The 13275-nt window shown below is 41.7% G+C and overlaps 1 protein-coding gene and 1 long non-coding RNA gene across 51 annotated transcripts in view; one reads left to right on the forward strand and one right to left on the reverse strand.

Moving 5' to 3' along the window:
* The window catches only part of ARHGAP26 (Rho GTPase activating protein 26), a 556769-nt gene that overhangs the window by 313667 nt on the left and 229827 nt on the right, over window positions 1–13275 (forward strand). The gene's annotated exons all lie outside the window — the stretch shown is intronic.
* On the reverse strand, window positions 2942–6827 carry LOC145511457 (uncharacterized). Its single transcript, XR_014057875.1, has 2 exons — window positions 6523–6827; window positions 2942–6042 (listed from the first exon to the last, which is right to left on the reverse strand). It is a non-coding gene; the product is annotated as an uncharacterized LOC145511457 (long non-coding RNA).

The raw sequence follows: 13275 nt of genomic DNA on the forward strand, positions 1-13275 counted from the left end.
CCATACATATCTACTCAGGCCTTCTGCTAATTGTGGACAGAGAAAGACAGTAAAACATAGTTTCTGCCCTTCATGGGCTAACAGTCTTATGAAGGAAGTTGGGCATGAGTAGAAATCAGTAGAGCCAAGCTGTATTTGTTAGCATATCTGCTTCCAAATACCTGAAACTGGCCCATGGCAGAAAAGAGAAGTTTTAGGTGTATGTATTTCTGAAAATTCCAGGAGTGGACTTGGTCTGTTTCCATCTTCATCTCTGTTGACTTTTTCCTTAGGTTGCACGTCTGCATGTATGACCTAACAGCCATCCACTCCTGGTGGCTCCAGTCTTGCATCATCCTTATTACCAGCAACCCTAAAGAGAAGACCTGATATTTGCCCCCTCAGGTTGTGATAAAGGTCTTAGAGTTGGGTTGCATGTTAAACTCTCAACCAATCACAGAAAGGAAGGATAGAATATGAAAGGAAGGATAGAATATATTGATTGGCTAGATCATGTTGGTGGAAAGGTAGGGAACCATCTGACTGACGTTTGAGGACACTGAGATGCTCTTACCAGAAGTGGGAGTGATATGGGGCAAGTGAACAAGGACCTCCACAGTAATCTACATCAAAGTTGCTGGAAGTTATGGGTGGGCAAGGGAGAAAGGCTTTCTGGGGAGGGTGGTGGTGTTTAACCAAGTCTGGAATGAATGAATGAATGTGCAAATAGGGAATGAAAGAATGAATTAAAGACTGAATTAGCTAATTCTCAGGATAAGAATTCCCTTATATGAAACTGTGTGATTCTGTTAGTTTAAATTCAAATTTCAGCCCCACTTTGGTGAAATTCAAGATTCTATGTGTTTTTCAGGTGACATTGAAAGTTTGAATGAATTTGAGAACCAGATAATTTTTGTCAGAGATAACATTAGATTAATACTTGATGTGGTAGTCTGTGTGTTTGATATATATTCTGAATTAAAAGAAGAGAGCCTGAGTTAGAACTGTTTCTCTTTGGCACCTGGCATTTCTTTGCAAGGGACTGTGTTGGGAACTACAGTGTAAACTCTTGATTACTTGGTAGGGTAGAATAACTGTGGTTAAATAAGATGAAAATAGCATTTTTATGAAGAGAATGAAATGACAGAGAAAGGAAAACATCTATAAAGGTTCCGATTTGCCTGGAACTTGGCCACAGTCAGTAAGTGTCACACGCCATTTTTTGCGTCATGGAGATGCCCCTCACCCTCTTTCTGGTTAGCTATATCCTTGCCTCATTGCAGCCCTGGATTAGCTACTGTCTCCTAGGCTGAGGCATTCCCAGGGTATAAATAATGGCTGTACCTTGGGTAGCTTGAACAGGTTTAATCATATCTCTAAGCAAAAATCTATTTCTTCTGGTAGATAGAGCCAGAGTACTCTTTTTTTTTTGTGTGCCAGCTCATTTTTCAAAACTGAGACTGTGATGTCGTAAGTTACTGACATCTTTTGAGCCCTTATTTTGTATCATTCTTCCCTCCAAGAGTGTCACATGTGTTATCTCATGGTCCTTGACTGTGCCGAGTCAGTACAGGTACTGTTCCCATGTCACATTTGAGGAAATTGCAGCTTAGAGAAGCCGTATCTTGCAGTCTCTTAAATTCAGCACCAGGCTGATCTGGAGGAAGCTGGGGTGCCTCTCTGGGGACTGACATTTGAGACAAATAGACATGTGTGTCATGTCTGGGAGAGACATTTGAAGGGACTGGCATTAAGTAGGTTAACTTAATTCCCTGATATGTGATACCTGACGTTTAAGATACTAAGCAGTGATACATGGTGGCGAGGTCACTTGATAGAGAAGAAGAACAAGTGAGAAGCAGTGAGAGCCACTGGCTGGCTGACCCTTAAGTCCTTGAGAGGCTGGTCTCTCTTAGCCTCTGCTGCCAGATCCTTCTAAGAGGGTGGTTTGCTCAGAGACAGATTGTGGTCCATAGGCTCCCTTCTAACACTGGAGGAAAAGAAAACTCATCTCCATGGGGGCCTTAGAAACAACAAGGGACTGCTTTAAAAGACTGTTACCAATTTGGGCCTTTTTTTTTTTTTTTATTAAGAGAAAGGCTTGATCCCAAATCTTTGTATGGCACAGTTTTAATTTTTTTCTATAATGTTTTAAAAATGGTAAATATTTCTATATATTGGATATCAGGTTTTCCAAGTAAGTTTTCATTTATCCCATTTTATACCATAGTTTAGTAAGTTTTCGCTGTTACTAAGAATGGATTTTGGGTTGTTATTGAGTAGTATTTCAAACCTTTTGGTGCAGCTGGTTAACTGGGAGTTAACTCAGGATGAGAACAGACCCTCACAGCTCAGAGTGGCTTAGAGCGAATGCTAGGGATGCAGATCAGGATGTTTACTGCAGCTTGTTTGAAAGAGCCAATAAATATATTGGATGGTTAGATAGATGGATGGGTGGATGTATAGATAGACAGGAAGACAAAAGGGAATTGCTCACACATCTTACTAGCGTGGGACTGGTTTATTCCATTACAGTGGGTCTGTACAGCAGATTACTGTGCAGCGCTTTTGACCTGATGCAGGCCTGCCTGTACTAATGGGAAAAGCAGTGTGACAGTGGTGATGTCCAAAACTTTTTGAGTAATATGATCTCATTTGAGTAAATAAAAATATGCACACATGTCTTTCCTAATACATAAATAATTTCTTTTCCAGAGATGATACTCAAAAATGTAAAGGTTATGTCTTTTGGGAGAGTGTTTAAAGGATATAACTTTTCTTTTTTAATTTTTCTGTATAGTTTGGTTTTACCCCATGCACCAGTATTACTTTTGTATAAAAAAAAAAAAACAAAAACACCCGTTGGTTATGAATGAGTAAAAGTGAACTTCTCCTTTGAACTCCTTAATGAAAACCATCAGGGTGTTGTAAAGGAGCGAGGTCTGTCACTGACACTGAGACCCAGGACATTTCTCTCCTTTTCTTTCCCTCCTCCCAGGCTTTATGGAACTGCTTATTTATACCTTGGATGTTCAAAAGTAGGTCAACAACAAAACTGAAAAAGCCTCTGCTTCGGTTTTTGAGTGGTGGTGGGGAGAGAGCTGGCAGAGGATGTGAAATTTGCTTCCTTGACCCTCTTTGGCTTTTTGCATTTGTCGCTGGCTTCTAATCCCTTCCCTCTCCTTTTCCACATACAGTTTGAAGCGATTATTTAGACAAGGCAATGCACTTGTAACTTTTACTGTCTGTATTTTTGTTTTCTATTTGATCAGTTACGTCGAATTTTGTATGTAAAATTTTATTCTTACCCTGATTGCTTCTGGCATAGTTTAGGGTGGGGGTCTGGTTTTGGGACTCCCCCTACCATCCCCCTCCTTTCTTATGTCTGTACTTCAGTGGTTGCTTTTTGAATATCAGGGTAGTTCAGTGTCTCTGACCCAAATAACCAGTGGAGCTTTTCTTGGATTCCTTCCTTGCGGTATCTGAAATGGTGTAACCAAGAACCCTGGGGTGGGCGGGCCTCTGATTCTGTTCTCTGTGTCGGTCGTCTGTTTGCCTGACTTCGAAATCTTGGCAGATTAATGTCTACAAACGCCTTGTTAATGTTGGAGAATTGGAAGAAGAGCCTTTTTACCTTGGCTTTTCTTAGAAATGGATTATTTCACATGGAACAATTACTTAGTATTTTGTTTTTAAGTACTAACTATATATACTGGTTTAATGTTTGCAAAGTATTTTTTTTAAAACATTAGCTCATTTAACTTATTGGTAGTTATAATTGCACTCATCCACTGTGGATGAGGAGGCAGGGCCACCTCTAGAATCTAGACCTCGTGATGCAGTCCCCAGGCCTGTACTTTCCCCTCCAGCTCCACACATCTTATCCATGAGGACTACTGAACATATTTGCCAGGCATATCTTCAGGGAAGCTGGTATATCTTTTGGAACTAGGTTTTCCTCAGCTATTTAGAATTCCTAATGTACTCTCCTTTTGTTCCGCTCTCCCCACTCTCCTTGCTTTAGGTTCTGTCCCTTTCTGAGACCTTCTGTTCCGTTTCACTTGCCAACCTTCTCCCCAACACTATCTGAACTCTCACACTCTACATTTCACCCCCATGACTTTTTCCACTAGTTCAGTTGTGACTTGTTTTTCCTATAAGATGCAGCACCAAACTTTCCTCCTCCCAGAAGTCTTGCCTGACCTGCTACAGCCAGCCTCATGCTCTCCAAATCTCCATTAGCCCTTTGCACATAGTTGTGAAAGTTCACATCTGATGGACTGGTGGGTGGTGGAGGGACCAGATTTGTAATGAAAGTGGTGGCACACTGTGTCAGGAAATGTAGTGTCTTGCCCACTGATGCATTAACTGCATAACCTTGGAAAAGTTCCTTACCCTCTCAGCCTGGGATTGTGTAGCTCTAATGAAAGGGGGCAGTGTAGTCTCCAGATGGATAGTTTTTCACATTATGTTTCAGGAACATCTGAAATTCTGTGGGTTTTGGGGTGAAAAGAAGATTTTCTCTTAGCTTCTCCTAGAGCTGCCTTGCTTTTATCTTTTTAGTGTGGTAGAAGTTTCACATTTGACTAATCCATTGTTGGATTCATGGTTTTTTGATAAAAAGAATTCTGTACTAATAGGTTGAAAACCACCAGATTAGATGATCCTAGTATGATTCCTGTCTCTTACCACAATTAATTCCTACTCATGAAATACTTTTCATTTGACTTGGCTTTGCTTTAGATGTTTTCCACGTACATAACCCACACCCCATACCCCCTCTTCCCAGTGTAAAACTTCATTATCCCAGATACCTAAGATGCATAGTAAAGGACTGTGTAGGCTGAAAGCAGCTCCAGTCTTTGTGTTGTGGGTGACCTGGATAATAGTAAAAGAAAGCATAATAACATTAGTTGAGATACGTGTATTTATCTTAGATAAATGCTTAAACTGTAAGTATCCTGTGTGCAGCACCACTTCATTGTGGCCTCTGAACACAAGCACCTGCTCTGGCAGGTGCTCAGCTGAAGGAGCCACCAAGTGGTAACAAGCCTCTCAGTGGAACTGACTGACTTGCAGAACAGTACAGTTTAAACAAAGCAGAGTGCATTATGCTGTGTGTACAGCTTAAGGGCTTTGCAGGAGAAATTCCCATTCTTTCTGGGTTTTGCCTTAACCATTAGCTTTAGAATCTTATAACCTGATAAAATATGATGTCACCATATTTTGCTTCATTTCACTGACAGTTCTTACCCATGAAGGAGTTTACAGATTTTTATTGTATGGTGGTAATTTCACAATACTGCTTTAATCTTTAAAAGCATTTTTGAAAAATCTGCCTGAAATAGGAATATGAAAATATTTAAAAAGCACCTCCTTTAAGGAAGTTGAACGTTTATAAAGAAAATAAGTGAACTGATGTCATACTAGTGGTCCATGCAGAGTGGCTTCTGCTCCTGAGGAGCAGGGGCTTTTGACTGAGAAAAGGACAGATCCTTTTAGTTTGTGCTTTTACTGATCCTGAAGATAGCCCAAGAATAAGTTGTCTGTCATTCCAGGATGTTTGACCCAGTCATCATCACTATATTTTCATATCATCACCATGAAGTCTTTAATATCCAAATGTAATAAATATATCCATTCAACATACATTCAGCCAAGGAATAAAAGCACAGCCGATAATACTGAAAAAATGCAAGGTTCATACGATATCCTGCCAGGAAAAGATATTTTTGACATGCCAGAGATATAAATTGACACCTTACTAAACTAGATTGGATAGACAGTTCTGTAGAGACATCAGGTTCCTTGTAGGTGGAATTTTAGCTCTTAAAACAAGGTATGTCAATTTAGGTAGCGTGTGAACCACAGAGATTTAGAGTCTGAACCTGTCGGCCGCTGCTTTTCTTTGCTTAGCATTGCTTGGGGCTTCCCAGGTGGCACTAGTGGTAAAGAACCTGCCTGCCAATGCAGGAGACATAAGAGATGCGAGTTCGATCCTTGGGTCGGTAGCATCCCCTGAAGGAGGAAATGGCAGTCCACTTCAGTATTCTTGCCTGGAGACTCCCATGGACAGAGGAGCCTGGAGGGATACAGTCTATGGGGTACAAAGAGTTGGACATGACTGAGCAACTTAGCATCTTCTCAGGTAGGTGCTTCTGATGGTGTCACAGAGAGGCCTCTGTACACCAGCAGCTCCTGGTTATCCTCTACCAGCTCAGCACCCTCAGCACAGAAGAGTCAGAATTCAAGCAGAGGTCCCAGGGATGACTGTTTCATTAGTTTGAACTGCTTCCATTCCCTGAAGTGGTCACTATGATGGATGGGCCAGATCTGAATCCTAATACAGCCCTGGGGTTGGCTCCCCCTGACCACATAGACAGAGATGACGGAAGGGTTAGTTCCCCGAAGGAAAACTGAGGAGTTTTGACAGTAGAAAGGGGACTAGATTCTGGGCAAACCAACAGATCGATGGTCCACATTGTTGTTGTTGTTCAGTCACTATGTCGTGTCCAACTCTTGAAACCACGTGGACTGCAGCACGCCAGGCTCCTCTGTTCTTCACTGTCTCCCAAAGTTTGCTCAAACTCATGTACATTGAGTTGGTGGTGCCATCCAACCATCTCACCCTCTGCCACCCCCTTCTCCTTTTGCCTTCAATCTTCCTCAGCATCTTTTCCAGTGATTGAGCTCTTTACATCAGGTGGCCAAATTATTGGAGCTTCAGCTTCAGCATCAGTCCTTCCAGTGAATATTCAGGGTTGATTTCCTTTAGGATTGACTGGTTTGATCTCCTTGCTGTCCAAGAGACTCTCAAGAGTCTTCTCCAAAAAAAAAAAAAAAAGAATCTTCTCCAGCACCACAGTTCGAAGGCATCAGTTCTTTGGTACTCAGCCTTCTTAATGGTCCAACTCTCACATCTTTACATAACTACTGAAAAACCATAGCTTTGACCACATGGACCTTTGTTGGTCCATGTCTCTGCTTTTTAATATGCTGTCTAGGTTTGTCATAACTTTCCTTCCAAGGAGCAAGTATCTTTTAATTTCATGGCTATAGTCATTTTCCAGATGATTTTGGAACCCAGGAAAATAAAATCTGTCACTACTTCCACTTTTTCCCCTTCTATTTGCCATGAAATGATGGGACCAGATGATACCCATGATCTTAGTTTTTTGAAAGCTGAGTTTCAAGTCAACTTTTTCACTTCCCTCTTTTACTCTCATCAAGAGCCTCATTAGTTCCTCTTCACTTTCTGCCATTAGAGTGGTATCATCTGTATGTCTGAGGGTATATTTCTCCTGGCATTCTTGATTCCATCTTGTGATATGAGCAGTTAAAAGGGATTGTATAGATATGCTTCAGAGGGAGCTCTTGGAGGTGATAGGTAAAGAAAGCTCTATAAAAGTAACACGTGAGCCCTGAGTTCATTCTTGAGCCTCTGGTTTTGCTTGGTTCATGATGTATGCCTTTTATTTTGTGGCACTGTTTAGCTAGTTAAGGGGTTTTCAGACAGATGAATAACCCTTCGTTGTTCATCAGTTAACTCAGTCATCAATTAACCTGATGTTGCAAAGAAAGAATCCTCTTTTGATTTCTTTGTTTCAGAAGCACATAGAAGGTAGGCAAATTTTCTGTTGGGTTGACTTGACTAGAGGTCATGGGGCTGCCACAGGTCAGTCCAAGTGTTCTTTTTTTTTTTCCCACTGTATGATGCTAATCTGTGGATATTAACCTCAGGTCTTTGTGCTGAATCCTGCAGTGTCCTGGGTAAGGAGTTGACATTTGTGAGCTTGACTTTCTCCACTTGGCACGGTCTGATGTAGTTGTGTCCAAAAGTCCCTACCCATCTCCTGGTTGAGAAAGAAAATGGAAGGTGGTAGGGAAAGGAAGCAGAAACAGCTCACACTTGGCCCCCCTCAGAGACAGATCTGCTGTCCTCCCCTGACCACAAAAATTCGCTGAGGAAGTTGGTGAGTCAGAGATGCACCAGGCTGGATGTCTTTAGCATAGTTCAGCAAGCCTCTGGTATCCTGTGTTTTTCTGTTTTTACCATCACTGCTTCCCTTCCAGGGTAAATTCACCAGCACAAAAAAACATGAGTGGTACCTTGAAAGATTTCCTCAGGCCCACGGCCAGGTGATTGATGGATCACCCACAGAGGCACAGGAAGGTGATCCTCTTGACCACTCTGACTTTATTTTCAGTGACTGACATCTTGACAGCATTTTCCATTTCATTCCTGGGCTCTTGCAGACCTTCCCATGAATAAGCACATTTAGTCTTAAAATTTTCCATTTTGCATTAATTGCAGCGGGGTCAGGTTTTGTCTTGTTAGGTGTTGACTGTATTCGGAGGGGCTGTGTGGCACACCCGAGGTTCAAGGTCATCAGTGGTGGCACATCAATGGATGCCTTTGCTCTCAATAGGAGTGCTGCCTCAATTTTGTTGTCCCATTTCTTTCCTTCTCTTTCTCTTCAACTATGTGAAGGTATGAGATAATGTCTGAGAAATCCTTGGTTCCCTTCAGAGGAAGGCACTCTCTCCACTTACTTGTGTCTCTGTCTGCTGGCCAGGGTTAGCCAGTGGCCACTCCCAACCTTGATCTAGGCTATTCAAACTCAAAGTTGAAACACTAGTAGAGAGTGATGATGAAGTGTATGGTCTGATTTTAGACAACCTGGGGTTGAATTCAGGCCTCATCATGTATTATTTGAATTATCTTGTGTCCCAGATTCCAATCTGTAAAAGTGAGGATAATTTTAACACTAACCTCATAGAGTTCTTTGTACAGTTAGATGAGCTAATGCATCAGAATTCCCTAGCACAGTACTTGCCGTGAGTGTACCCCCCTATAAGTATTATGATCTTATTGTTGGAGCTCTATGTTAAGAAGGGAGTTTGCCCTTTTCTAAGGGTTGAAATTTGGGAGAAAATACAAAGAGGCATATTGAGTGGTATAATGGCTAGCCTGCCTGACCAGTCAGCTTTCTCAGAATGTTTAAAATCAAAATGTTGGTAAAATCAAAATGTTTACCAAGTTTCTTTAGTTTTTTTCAAAGAGTTAAAGCATTGCAGATCAAAGTTCTCCAGTAAAGCAATGCTATGTTAAAGAAAAAGGGAGGGGAGACTGGTAAAAGCCAAAAATGACTTTTATCATCTAAGCAAATATAATGTGTGGACCAGGGTTGGACGCTGGTTTGAACAAAACAGTTATAACGGTTATAACAGTTTTTGAGGCAGTTCTGGAAATTTCAGTGTGGATTATCAGATGATATTAAAGAATTAGCATTTATTTTGTCAGATATCTTAATAGATGGTTGTTATTTATGGAAAAAAAGTAAAAGTTGAGGGGATTTATGAGAAGTTTTTCTTAATGTTTCCTATTTTTTTCTCCTGTTAATAAATAATATGCCACGTTAGCAATTTCTTCTAGATGCTCTTTCTTTCTTCTCGCCCCACCTCTTGACTCAACTGAGTTCTGAGGGTCCCAGCTGCCGTCTGGATTTTGCTCCATCCTACTTCAGTCTGTGTCTCCAGCCAGAGTGAGTCTGCTCAGAAAGCAGATTCTTTCCTGCAGGAACCACGGTGCATCTGGAAGGTACTGGGTTTTCCTTTTGACTCAGTGTCTGCATTTATATGTGCCATATACCTGTGCCTCGAGGACCAGGAATGACAGTGATAGGCTGCCCTGTAATGCCCCACAGAAGTAAACAGCAGGAACAGACTTAACAGCTTTTGGAAGATTTAAACATTTCTTCCATACACAATTGAAAAGGAAAATTGGGGGACTGAGTCTCCAAATTTGTATTCAGATTGCGTTATTTATGTTGGGGTCAAAGAAGATATTTGTATGAGAATTAAGGGAAACCCACACCCCTACTGTGAGCCCACTCCCAGCAGCTAATCCCTTTTGAAGTTCACGTTCAGCAGTCCCTGTTTTAGGCATGTCAGAGGGTAAGGAAGGGTATGGGAGGTTGGCAGAGTCCTGTCTGCCTAACCAGTAAGTAGCTAGAAACTCCAGAGTCAGGTATTCTGGAGAGGAATATCAACTGGGGGATCATGCTCTATTGTCACTTTCGAGCCAAATATACAAGTATTTCACCACTCAGATTAAGATATAGAACATGTCCACCACCCCAAAAGACTTCCTAGTGCATCCAGTCAGTTCCTCCCTCCGTCCCCCACCCTCTAGGGAACCACTATTTTGACTCCACCACCATTGATTAGTTTCCCTATTGAGCTTCATATAAGTGGAATCATCTGGCATATACTCTCTTTTGTGACCTCTTTCCCTCAGTGTATGTCTGTGAAGTGCGCACATGCTTGTAGTAGTGTGTGTGTTAGCCTCTTGGTAGTGTCCGGCTCTTTGCGACCTCATGGACTGTAGCTCACCAGGCTTCTCTGTCCATGGGATTCTCCAGGCAAGAATACTGAAGTGGGTTGTCCTTTCCTTCTGCAGGAGATCTTCCCGATCCAGGGATCGTACCCAGGTCTCCTGTGTTGCAGGCAGATTCTTTACCACCTGAGCTATCGGGAAGCCTGCACGCAGTAGTAGTTTGTTCTTTTTGTTGATGTAAAGCATTTCATCATAGGGAATATATCACAAGTTTTTCATTCTTTTGTTGATGAATGTGGGACTGTTTCTAAACTTGAGCTTTTATGAATAAAGTTTCTAGGAATATTCTCTTACATATCTTCTGATGACCATAAACACTTATTTTTCTGAAGTATATCCCTACCAGTAGGATTGCTGAATCATAGGGTGGATGTCTGTTTACCTTAGTAGATATTACCAAATAGTCTTGAAAAGGACTGAACCCATTTCCATTTCTACCATCAAAGTATGAAGGTTCTAGTTTTTCCACATCCTCATCTACACTTGTAATTGTCCATCTTTCTAATTGTAGCCAATTTGGTGTATGTGTAGTAGTATCTCATTGGGTGTGTGCATTTTCATTTCCTTGATGAGTAATGATATGGAGACCATTTGGATATCTACTTTTGTGAAATGGCTGTACTGTCTTTTGGCCATTTTTTTTTTTTTTCAGTGCACACTTGTCTTTTCTATAAAGGCAAATATGAATGTCAGTAGTTACCGTGAAGAGAAAAATGCAGAATGGACAGGTTGCATGTGGAGGCAGCATCACCTAGGTAGTGATAAAAGGTGTGGTTGTTGGTGTCTGACACCATGAATTCCAGCCCCAGTCTCACTTACTTGCTAATTGCGTGGTTAAGTAGCTTTCTCAGCCTCTTTCCTCACTATAAAATGTGGGTAATAACAGTACCTATTTCAGCAGTGGGTTAGGAAGATTAGATATGTGTCACTTATGGAGTGATGCTTGACACTTAGTAAGTAGTCAGTAAATATTATAAATGAATAGCCATGTTGGTGGTGATGAGGAGGAAGCAAGGGGGCTCCTTTGGGAGCTCAGGGTATTATAAGTGTGTGAACATTCAGCCATTTTTAGCACCAGTAGTCAAGCAACCCCTTTCTCTCACTCTGTCTGTCTGGTCAGGATCTGATTTTCCCACTGTCGATTCCTTCTAGGGCCTGTCTCAGCCATTTACTGGCAGGGCCTTGAGCTATCACCCTGATTCTGTGGACAGTTCAGCTCTTGAACTTCTCCTTCCAGCTCTGACCCAAGCTTTTTTATTTTTCTTCCTCTTCAAGTAAGGTGGATAATGCACTTATTAAGCACCTAATTCCTAGACACTGTACCAGGGTATTTCTAGGGAATCATAACCCCAAAGTCCTGATTCCAGCTCTTAGGAAACTTATCATCCAGTCAAGTAGTAAAAATAAGTAGTGACTCCATCGTTTCAATGTTTCTTATATGCCAGACACATCTAGATGTGTTCATGTATTAGCACATTTAATTGTAACAGGATTCTACAGAGGTATGTACTGTAATTATCTCTGTTATCAGTTTTGGAAAATGCTACCCAACATCACATAGCCAGTAAGTGTCAGAACCAACAGCTGAACTTCGATGCAAGTCCATTCCCCTATTGCCTCTCAACTTGGGCCAAACTGACAAAGCATCAACTACCCCAAATCACAAATTCATTCTAAATGTTCTGCTTATCTTTCTCTACTGGTGTGTGCATCTCCTGGAAGTAGAGAGGCCTTGAGCTACACCTTGAGATTTTTGATCAAGTCTATTTATTTGGCTGTGCCTGGTCTTAGTTCCAGCATGCAGGATTTTTAGTTGCAGCATGTGGGATCTAGATCTTTGACCAGGGACCGAATCTGGGCCCCCTGCACTGGAGACTTAGTCACTGGACCACCAAGAAAGTCCCTATAAAGTCTGTGTTTCTGGGTAGGGTGCAAGTTAATGTTTGGCAAGCTCTTTGAAGTGCTGAGTGTGCTCCTGATAACCATTATTATTATAAGTAGTGTGTTGGCTGCTCTTTTCCAGGGCAGAATTATGTTCAGTTGAGTAGTCTTTCTGTGTGCGTGTATGCTTAGCTGCTTAGTCGTGTTCAACTGTTTGCGACCCCATGGACTGTAGCCTGCCAGCTTCCTTTGTCCAGGGAGTTCTCTAGGTAAGAATACTGGAGTGGGTAGCCATTCCTTTCTCCAGGGGATCTTCTTGACCCAGGAGTTGAACCTGAGTCTCCTGCATTGCAGGCAGATTCTTTACCATCTGAAGGGAAGCCTTGGTCTTTCTGTATACTTTTTACTTAAAAGAACTAATTGCTTCCTCCTCCTCAGCTCCCCCTTCACTTCTCCAGAGCTATGGGCCAGAGTTAAACTGGAGTTGCCTTTGTCCCTGATGGGGAAAAGCTACTTGAGTCCCACATGGTGTCAGCACACCCCTACTGGCTCAGAGCTAGTTCAGCACTTCCCCCTCCTTCTTTTTATTTATTTTTTACTTTTTTAATTTATTTTTTAATTGGAGGAATATTACTTTACAGTGTTGTGTTGGTTTCTGCCATACAACAACACAAAACAGCCGTAATTATACATACATCTCCTCCCTTCCCTCCCCCACATCACCCCTTTAGGTCATCCCAGAGCGCCAGGATTAATCTCCAAAGTGTATAAGCAGCTCATACACCCCCTCCTTCTTTTTAAACTTCAGAAGTTACTGGCTAAGGGAAAGTTTATCATTTCCCTGTCTTCTGTTACAGTTATACATCTGCCTGTATTTTTCTCTGTAGCCTGTTAATACTTAATAAAGGGGACCCTTGGAGGCTCTTGTTGTATTAGCCCACTCAGAAGCCTTTTCTCCAACCCATTTGACCTGAGGCTCCTTTTTTGTTGTTGTTGCATGTAAGCTAGCTCAATCC

Source organism: Giraffa tippelskirchi, chromosome 6, assembly GCF_054371585.1.
Source record: "Giraffa tippelskirchi isolate mGirTip1 chromosome 6, T2T-mGirTip1v1.2.pri, whole genome shotgun sequence".
Lineage (NCBI taxonomy): Eukaryota > Metazoa > Chordata > Mammalia > Artiodactyla > Giraffidae > Giraffa > Giraffa tippelskirchi.